Consider the following 9582-nt stretch of genomic DNA (forward strand, 5'->3'; position numbering starts at 1 on the left):
TCGACTATAATAGACATTTTGGCTCGGTATAGTAGTCTGGGTTGGCCTCTGTGGTCATTTAAAACTGGGATTACTTTGGTCCAGGCTCTTCTGGCTTTCATAGTTTGCACTGAAAAGTCATCTGTAATCCTAATGGGTTTTCCTTTATAGGTGACTTGTTGTGTCTCTTTTGCAGCTTTCAGAATTGTCTCTTTGTTTTGTACATGTCTCTTTTGTTTTTTACTGTGATGTGCCGTGGAGAGTTTCTTTTCTGGTCCTGTCTGTTTGGTGTTCTATATGCTTCTTGTATTTGTATGGCCATGTCTTTCTTTAATTTTGGGAAATTTTCTTCCATGATTCTGTTGAAGACCTGTTCCATGCCATTATCTTGGGATTCTTCTCCTTCCTGTATGCCTATGATTCATAAGTTTGACCACTTTGTCTTTCAGTCAAGATACTCTGTTTTCCATTTCGTTCATCCTATTGGTGAGGCTTTCTCCTGTCGTTTCTAATTGGCTTATGGAGTGTTTCACTTCATTCTTTATTTCAGCCTGAGTATTCTTCAATATTTCTAGCTCTTTTCTGAATTCATTCAGAAGTTTATCCCTATGTCCTTTAGCTCTATGATTACCTTGTTTGTGTTTTCTTTAAATACACTGCATTCTTTTATCATATTCATCATTGTTCTTTTGAGTTCCTTGTCCTGCATTGTCTCTAGGAGGTTCTCATTGTGCTCCTCTAGAGGATTACTGGTATTTGGTGGGGATATGTTATTTTGGTTTTTCATGTTATTATTTTTTCTCTGTGATTTTGACATGTGAATTTCTTTTGTAGTTTCTGACTCTTGTGTGATACTCGGGCCTTCAAGTTTAGTTCTGCTTCTTTTTTTGAACTTTATGTGTCTTTGTGGTTTACTTTTTGGGTATGAAGAGCTGGTTCGTCTAAGCTTCTGGTTCTCTCTTTTGATTTCTTGTCTAAGCTTCCGGTTCTCTCTTGATTTTATATTGGAGTTGACGGATTGCTTTTGTCTTTAGGAGTTCCCACAGAGGCCCAAATCAGATGAGGATCAGATGCTCTCAGGCTTTCTCCTAAGGTCTGGATCCCTCCAGGGTAGATTTTGGCTTCAGGAATTTGGGGGTTGGACTGGCCTGGGAGCCTGGCCCAGGAAAGATGCTGGTCTAGAGCAGCTGGTGGCTGTGCCACCTAGAGGTGCAAAGGCAGATGGGGCAGGAAGAGGCCCCAAGGCCTCCTGGAGACTGCACTCAGGAGCTAGGTTGTTCTGGATGCAAAGGATCAGGAAGAGGAATGGTCAGCCCCAGCGTCCCAGAAAGAGGCTGGTGGGTGGTGCAGGCCCCGAGAAGCAGAGGGAGTTGAGGGTGGCGCCAGGCCCAAAAGCAATGCTCCTGGGGCCCAGAGAAGGCACTATGTTGGTCTGCATGAAAAGGATCAGGAAGCAGTGTTGGTTCCCCAGGTGCCTGGGGCCCCAAGACAAGGAATGGGGCAGGGCCCAAACTCAGAGGAGAGAATGGCGGCAGAGATGGGAGGGTGAATGGGGCTGGGGGAGTCAGGGCTTTGAGGGCACAATAGACTTACTTCAGAGAGAGGCCTACCGGTAGGCCTCTCCTATAGGTAGGCCTCTCCTACAGGTAGGAGAGAGGCCTGCAGGACTGGGGCCCAGAGAAGGCACTACAATGGTCTGAATGAAAAGGATCAGGGAGCAGTATTGGTTATAGCGGCAGAGATGGGAGGGTGAATGAGGCTGGGGGAGTCAAGGCGCTTCGGAGAGTGCAATGGACTTACCACAGAGAGAGGCCTGTAGGTAGGAGAGAGCTCTCTCTCTCTCTCTCTTTTTTTTTTAATGGGACTTTTTGCTACTCTAACATCCCCCACTCTGAAGAGGTAACCCTAAAATCTTTTAGGGATTAGATAAGAGCTCTCAAATACTTTTGACATTTTTGGCTGAAAATTTTTAAAGAGAAATTATTGGATGACAGAGAACCCACTGATTTGAGGATATGCACCCTATTCTTCAATAAACTTCACCACCAGAGCCCAACACAGCTCTACTCACTGAATTTTCTGGCACTACATTTATTGAGATCCCAGCATTTGACGTAAATAAATCAAATAATTGAAGTGTTACAACATTCTTGAAGTTGCTAATTACTTTCTGGCAACTAGTCACTTTATTCTTTGAGTTACTGAATTGTGGTTACTCATCAGTTATCTCCCATGAGACACCTGGAGTCGAAATGTTTTGCAAACAGGCTCAGCTCTCTGACTTCGGGGTGGGGTGGGGTGGGTAAAGACAAAGAAAGTCTAAAAGGAGAGGGTTAGAATTCAACCCAAAGCCAGAGACAAAAGGAATACAATATGCTTTCTCTGCCGCTGATGGTTCACTCCCACACTACTACATTTTACTATAATTAAGCTCTCAGTTTCCAGCTTAGCACAATTGTAATCTCCAATGGCATTTCAGAAATAGAAAACCTGACGCACATCTTCACACACTTATTTTTAGTGTATGTTAATTGTATAAAGTAATGGATTTCATTATGACATTTCCATACATGCACACAGTGTACTTTGATCATATTCACAATCTCTATTATCCTTTCTTATCTTCCCTCCTGCCTTCTTTTCCCTTCCACATCTGCAATAGCTCTTTTTCCTCCTGGATTTTAGATATTGGAGAAAATGTGTGGTATTTGTCTGTGTAAGATTGGCATGACTCACTGAACATAATCTCTACTCATTCGTTTTCCTGTAAATGACACAATTTCTTTCTTTATGGCTAAATAATTGTGTATATATACTATATTTTATCTATCCATCCATTGATGGAATCTAAGCTGATTCTATGACTTGGCTGTTGTGGATACTGCAGTGTAAACATGAGTATGCAGGTCTCTCTGCAGTAAGCGAGTGCAGTGGCCCACATCTGTAATCCCCATGCTGAAGAGGCAGAGACAGGCAGATCCCTGGAGCTTACTAGCCAGTAGCTGAGGTGGATTGGTGAGTTTCAGATGCAGTGAGAGACCTTGTCGAAAAAATAAGGTGGACAGTGCAAAAGTGACACAAATTTTATGAGAGTAAGTAACCACTTTCTAATTGGACTTAAGGTTTACTTCATAGGATGGAGCCCATAACTGACATTGATATCAGGCCTAGGAACCTGAGTCTAGACAGGTCACAGGCCATAGGGGAGAGCCTAATAGTATCACTCCCCTAAATAGCTATAGTATTAAACTGACTCCTAATGATTTATTGTTATATCCATAGATTAGTATCTTTCAACTCCCTGCACAGAAACTTTCTCATGCAGCAGATAGTGATTAACACAGAGAACCACAATTGGCCAACATGCAGAGAAGAGGCTGCAGAGTGCTTATCCCTGAATAGGACACCTGTATCAAATTTCCATCTCCCAAGGGTCAGGGATCATTGTGGAAGAGGGGATGGAAAGACTGAGATCCAGAGGTGGTGGATGAGCACAAGGAAGCAGAGTTTTCCACACAGTTACTCGTATGAACTGATAGCAAGGGTGATAGCACACACAAGTATCACATAAGCTCAAGCCAGCCAAAATCCCAGAATAGACACGAAAAAGTGAGTAAGAAACCCCAGTCCCGTCTGAGGAACTACTGGAAACTGATGGCTGCTGGGAGCGGGTGAGACAGTCTTCTTTATGGTAGGTTAAACCTAACTCTTAGCAGGTTAACCAGGCTCCAGTGAAAAAACCCACAGCAAAGGGCATTTGAGGACATAAATTTGACTCTAAAGGCCCTAATAGATAGATAGGTGATAGATAGATAGATAGATAGATAGATAGATAGATAGATAGATAGATAGATAGATAGATAGATAGATAGATAGATAGATAGATAGATAGATAGATAGATAGATAGATAGATAGATAGATAGATAGATAGATAGATAGATAGATAGATAGATAGATAGATAGATAGATAGATAGAAAAACATGAAATTGGGTGCTATTGATATTCAAAAATCCTTTTGCCTTCAACAAATTGCGAACAAAACTACATTAAAATTTGACCTTGCCATCTCACCCCAGTCAGAATGGCTGTCTTCACAAAAGCAAACATCAAATGCTGGCAGACATATAGGTAGAAGAGTAACTCAATGCCATTGATGGGAATGTAAAAATTCAGCCACTAGAGAAGGTCTGAAAGACGAGACGAAAACAGAACTCTATAGAATGATCTAACAATACCATTTCTGGGCATACAACCAAAATAATTTACAAACTCTCATGTGTAGTTTGGCAAACAGAAAATTTGAAAATGAGACTGAATGAAGCCCAGCTTCCTACACGGCAGCAATTCAGCCCTTGTGCTGATAGCTCCACTTCATAATTCTGCCATTTGTGGTCCAGTACGAAGAGGGTTAATCTCAGCTGAACGTGTATCCTTCCTTTGGCCAGGCCTAGCCTCCAGCGGGCAAATATGTTATTTTTTTTCTAGGGTTGAACAAATAAGCAAAAATCTTTCCTTAACACTTGAACTGATCCTCAGTATAATCTTATTGGAATTTCCAGCATTTTGTTGCCGCAGGTTTTCAAGCTGATGTTTTCAATTGCTTGCCTTCTGTTTACTCGCCAACCTTAGTCCCAAGTGAAAAGAAAAGAATGCTTTGAGGAAGGTTTTTATCAACTCTTTACACAGGATACAAGAAGAAAAAGATCATGATTACTTGGTGTTCAGAGTCACCTAAAGCATTTTTCTAAGTTTTTTCTGGCAAGAATTTTCCTTTTCGTTACAGAACACAAGAAACGTAGGCCTTGATGACCTGTAGTTTTTATCCTTGTTTTATATTCTGTATGCCTTCCCACAGGCTTGTGTGTTTGAACACTTGGTGCCCAGCTGGTGGCGCTGTTTGAGGAGGCTGTGGGACTTTTAGGAGGCGGGGTCTACCTGGAGGAACTGGTTCTCAGGAGGGCTGACCTTGAGGTTTATAATCTGACTCCACTTACTGTCCCCTCTTGACTTCCTGGTCCACAGAGGTGTGAGCAAACAGCTTCATGTTCCTGCTGCCACAGCCCAAACTTCTCCCATCACCATGTCCTCCCCTCCATGATGGGCTGTACCCAAAGACCATGAGCCAAGATAAATCCCTCCTCCTTTAAATTGCTTCACAAGGTATTTGGTCATAGTGAAAACTAAAAAAGAGTCTAATACATGTGCTACTACTGTGTACTTCTGTGAAGACACTTAAGTATATATTAAGGTTTAAAAATCCTTTGGAATAGAAATGCTAACATGTGAACTCTACTCTCCCATGGACTCAGAAAAAAACTGTACATTCCAGGATGCCCCTCCTAGTTACAATGCCTGGAAATTGAACTCAGAAGCATAACCTGGGTTTTGCCAAACTGCATAAAACTTGCTCTGAGCTGGTCCTATTTCCAGCCCTCCATAGTCCTGAGTTGTATTCTATCAGCCTTCCAACTTATATGAGAGCCCCAACTATACAAAAATATCAATTTGACACTATTATAAAGAATGCATTTATAAGGTATGTTCTCAAGCACTGCCTTAACATAACAATCTGAAATAATCATTAAGTTGGGAAACTTACCTGTCTTTTATCCATAAGGAAAAGGAGAATCAACACGTGATCTGAAGACTATTTGGTGAGTGGACTTGAGGCCAGAACGTTGTTCTTCTTACTGGGCATTGTGATTTCCTCTCTGGTTGTCTATGTTAGCTGTGTTGTGAAGATCAATCATGTTTATTTCTTTCTGCTGTCTCTGTATCCCTCATCCCCATCTTCCCCTCATGCAACCTCCTTGTGCCCCTCTGGGAGTTATCCTTGCCCTGTGATAGCCCTTCTCCTATGTACTATCCACCCACTTCCTGGTGCTTTCTGAGGTGCTGAGTATCCTGAGTTCCTCAAACCTGTTTCTCTCCATGTCTTACTGGGTTACTGGAGCTGACTCAGGATTGATAGGAGACAACGATAGCTAAGTGCAGTGACTCCCAACCAGGGTGTTTGTGGCCTTCATGGGACATTCTCAGCTCCTGAGACATCTCATGCTGCTGATATATAATGAGCTGAGGCAAAGGATGCTGCCTAACATCCTCCAAAGCACAAGACAGTCCCCCCAAACAAAGAATTACCTAGCACCAAATGTCAGTAGTACCCCAAATGTTCTTCCAGTGTTGGGAAATTTTGACATTGTTCAGTTTTACTAATGTGTGTGAGTGTGTGTGTGTGTGTCTGTGTCTGTGTGTGTGTGTGTGTGTGTGTGTGTGTGTGTGTGTTGGTGGTGGTGGTGGTGGGAAGCAAGTAGGAAAATATTAAGTATTTGACTGTAACAAGACTTCTTTTTCTTAGATAAGACACTGTGTCTTTGGCTCCCAGAGCACACAGAACTCAAAGCAATTGGCCTTGCCATTCTATTTCAAGGTTCAGAGTTTAAGGAGCAGGTTGAAGGGGAGCTCGGGCTATGTTAGTTTCTATTAGCTCTAAGAGTCTCCTTTAGGTCACTGACTCCCGTTTCCCTTTGATGAGGAAATTTTTTCTTCCCTTTCTAAATAATCTTTGCTGTTGTCAGTCATTGGTGCCTCTAAGACAGAAGGAAACAGCAGGTACTGTGTGACAGGAAACTTCTCTTAATTTCTTGGCCCTCAAGAAAAGAAGTAGTTGGGTATTTAAAATGTGAAAAATAAAGGTGCAATTTGACCTCCATAAAGAAAGTGCTCTATTTTACTTCCCACACAATTGAGTTAAATATAAAGTAAGTCTGAAGTACTGTTACCTTTTTATTTGAGCCAGAAAACTAATTTAAATGGTCAGATAAAAAATTCACTTGGCACTAGGCATGGTGGCATGCTCCTTTAATCCCAGCCCTCAGAAGCCAAACACAGGTGAATCTCTGTGAGATCAAGGCCAGCTGGTCTACATTGTGACTTCCAAGCGAGTAGGGACTAGGGAGACTCTGTCAAAAAGAAAAGTTCATGTGAAAGTATGTGTTTATAATAAATTACGATGTTGAGGTTCAATGAATCCACGCAGAACAGGCAAAAAAAAAAAAATTAGACCTTTCAGTAAGCTGCTCCCTGTTGAGCATTTGTTTTAAAAAAAAAAAAAAGACAACATGACCTACCTTTGAACCACAAGCCCACAGCAGGCCCAGAGCCTGTGGGCCAGCTGCAGGTAATGCAGAAATGGAAAAGCACAGAAGGGGACTCCAGAGGGGCAAGAAATCTGCCAGGGAGCCCCAGACACAAGCCCCCAGCCTGCAATACTGAGATCACTCTGGAATTCACTGAGGAACTGGATGTGGTGGTACACACCTATAATTCTAGCCCTGAAGAAGCTAGGACGAAAGGTTTGTCATGAGTTCAAGGCCAGCCTGGGCTACATAATGAGTTTGAGACTAGCTGGACAACAGAATGAGATCCTGTCTCAAAAAGAATAAGAATTGAAGAAGGAGGAGGAGGAGGAGGAGGAGGAGGATGAGGAAGAGGAGGAAGAGGAAGAGGAAAGGGAGCAGGAGGGCAGGAGGGAGGTGGAGGGGGAGACAGGGAGGAGGAGTTGTTCCTCTGTTGGATTTATGGATTTCACACCAAGTCAAGTCCAAGCCATGGCAAATTCCAGGGAACACCTTCTCTCTGTGTTTTGAAAACAGGGCAGGGGGCTAAACACAAGGAACTGAGAGGTGGTGAGCTGGAAGGCAGCCAGCCATCTGACAGCAAACAAATAAATCTGAGGTCCATAGTCACATCAGATCCTGTCTAGCAGAGCTGGACACCCGCTTAGGCATACTCCAGCTTACACACATTCTCTTCTAAGTGTCTTGCTCTTACCTTTGGACTTGGCTGGGGATTTACGTCAGTGGTACAGCATTTGCCTAGCTAGCTGTCTTTACCTATCTGCCTTGCTAGGTTTAGCAAAACACAACAACAAAATAAAACAAAATAAAAACAAAAGCATATGGAGCTTCCAGGTGCATTGGCATACATATTATTGCCAAAAGAAAATACTTAACAAAAGCAACTGAAGAACGGGTTGACTTTGACTCACAGTTTGAGGGGCCAATCCCTTGTGGCAAGACAGTCATTGTAGCAGGATTGTGAGGCAGCTGGCACACTACCTCTGCAGTCAGGAAGCAGAGAGAGATGAATGCCGGTGCTCTATTCTCTTTCTCCGCCTTATTCAGCCTGGGTCCCCAGCCCATGGAACAATGCCACCCACATTTAGTGCATCTTCCCACCTCAGTCAACCTAATCTAGAGAACCCTTCACAGAAATGCTCAGAATTGGCACTGGAGACTTGGTTCATCAGTTAAGAACAATTGCAGCTCTTGTAGAGGACCCAAGTTCAGTTCCCAGCACTCACAAACATCTGTAACTCCAGCTCCAGGGGATCCTATGCCCTCTCTGGCCCTGGCCTCCACTGGGTACTGCACTTACACACACACACACACACACACACACACACACACAGTTAAAAATAAGAATAAAATCTTTTAAGAAAGAAATACTCATAGGGTTAGAGAGATGGCTCAGCAGTTAAGAGCACTTGCTCCTCCAGAGGATCTGAGTTTAGTTTCCAGTACCCATGTCTGGCAGCTCACAACTTCAGGAGGATCTAACATGTCTGACTTCTGCAGGCCTCTATATATACATCTTTACACATACCCACACCCAGGCACATACACATAAGTTAAATATAGTAATTTTTTAAAAGAGAAAAAAATGCCCAGAGATTTGCTTCCATGGCAATTCTACATCCTGTCAGGTTAATAATTAAAATTAACTGTGATAGACTACAACTATAGCCCTAGTGCTTGAGAGGCTGAGGCAGGAGTATTGCATGTTCAAGGCTGGCCTGTATTACATAGCAAGCTCCAAGATGGCCTACATCACATAATGAGATGCAGTTTAAAAGGAAAATAAATTTTCCTCCCTACCTCCCTACAAAACAGAATTGTTGTGGCCCAAGGAAAGGTCATAGCAGTGATTGGTTAATGTTAGAGAAAGACTGAGAGTTAGGAAGTCAATGTTGACATTTTGCCAAAGGTGAAATTAAGGTGAACTCAACCTCAGTTTACAAAGGATGAACAATTGTCAAGTTTGTCCACCACCTGTTAATACTGACATCTTTTGTTTTGACATTCTAAGATACCCTACTGTCCTCTTCTTAAATATGAACTATGGGATTAACTGTCCTCTAGAATGTGAAAAGATAGAAATGTATTTTAGATGCCATGTTGGAGGGGGAACTTTACTCTCTTTTGGCTGCTCTGTCAGTGACATTTCCGTCACTGAAATACCTGACAAGTCAGCTTACAAGGAGGAAGTATTTACTTGAAATTATGGATTCAGACAGAGGTATCAGTCTATGATCTCTTTCCTCCATTGCCCTTAGAACTGGGCTGAAGTAGTCTATCATGGAGGACATATGTGATAGGGACAATCTATTCACCTCAGGGTGGCCAGGAAGCAAAGAGAGGGAGAGAGAGAAGGAAACAGTATGTCAGTATCCCCGAGGGACACAGGATTGGACCATGACTTCTACACATGAACTACTTACTTGAATTTATCTCAAGATTATTATTGGTATTTCTTCCTG

The sequence above is a fragment of the Nannospalax galili genome, unplaced genomic scaffold (assembly GCF_000622305.1).
Source record: "Nannospalax galili isolate Female #2095 unplaced genomic scaffold, S.galili_v1.0 scaffold208, whole genome shotgun sequence".
In the NCBI taxonomy this organism is placed as follows: Eukaryota; Metazoa; Chordata; class Mammalia; order Rodentia; family Spalacidae; genus Nannospalax; species Nannospalax galili.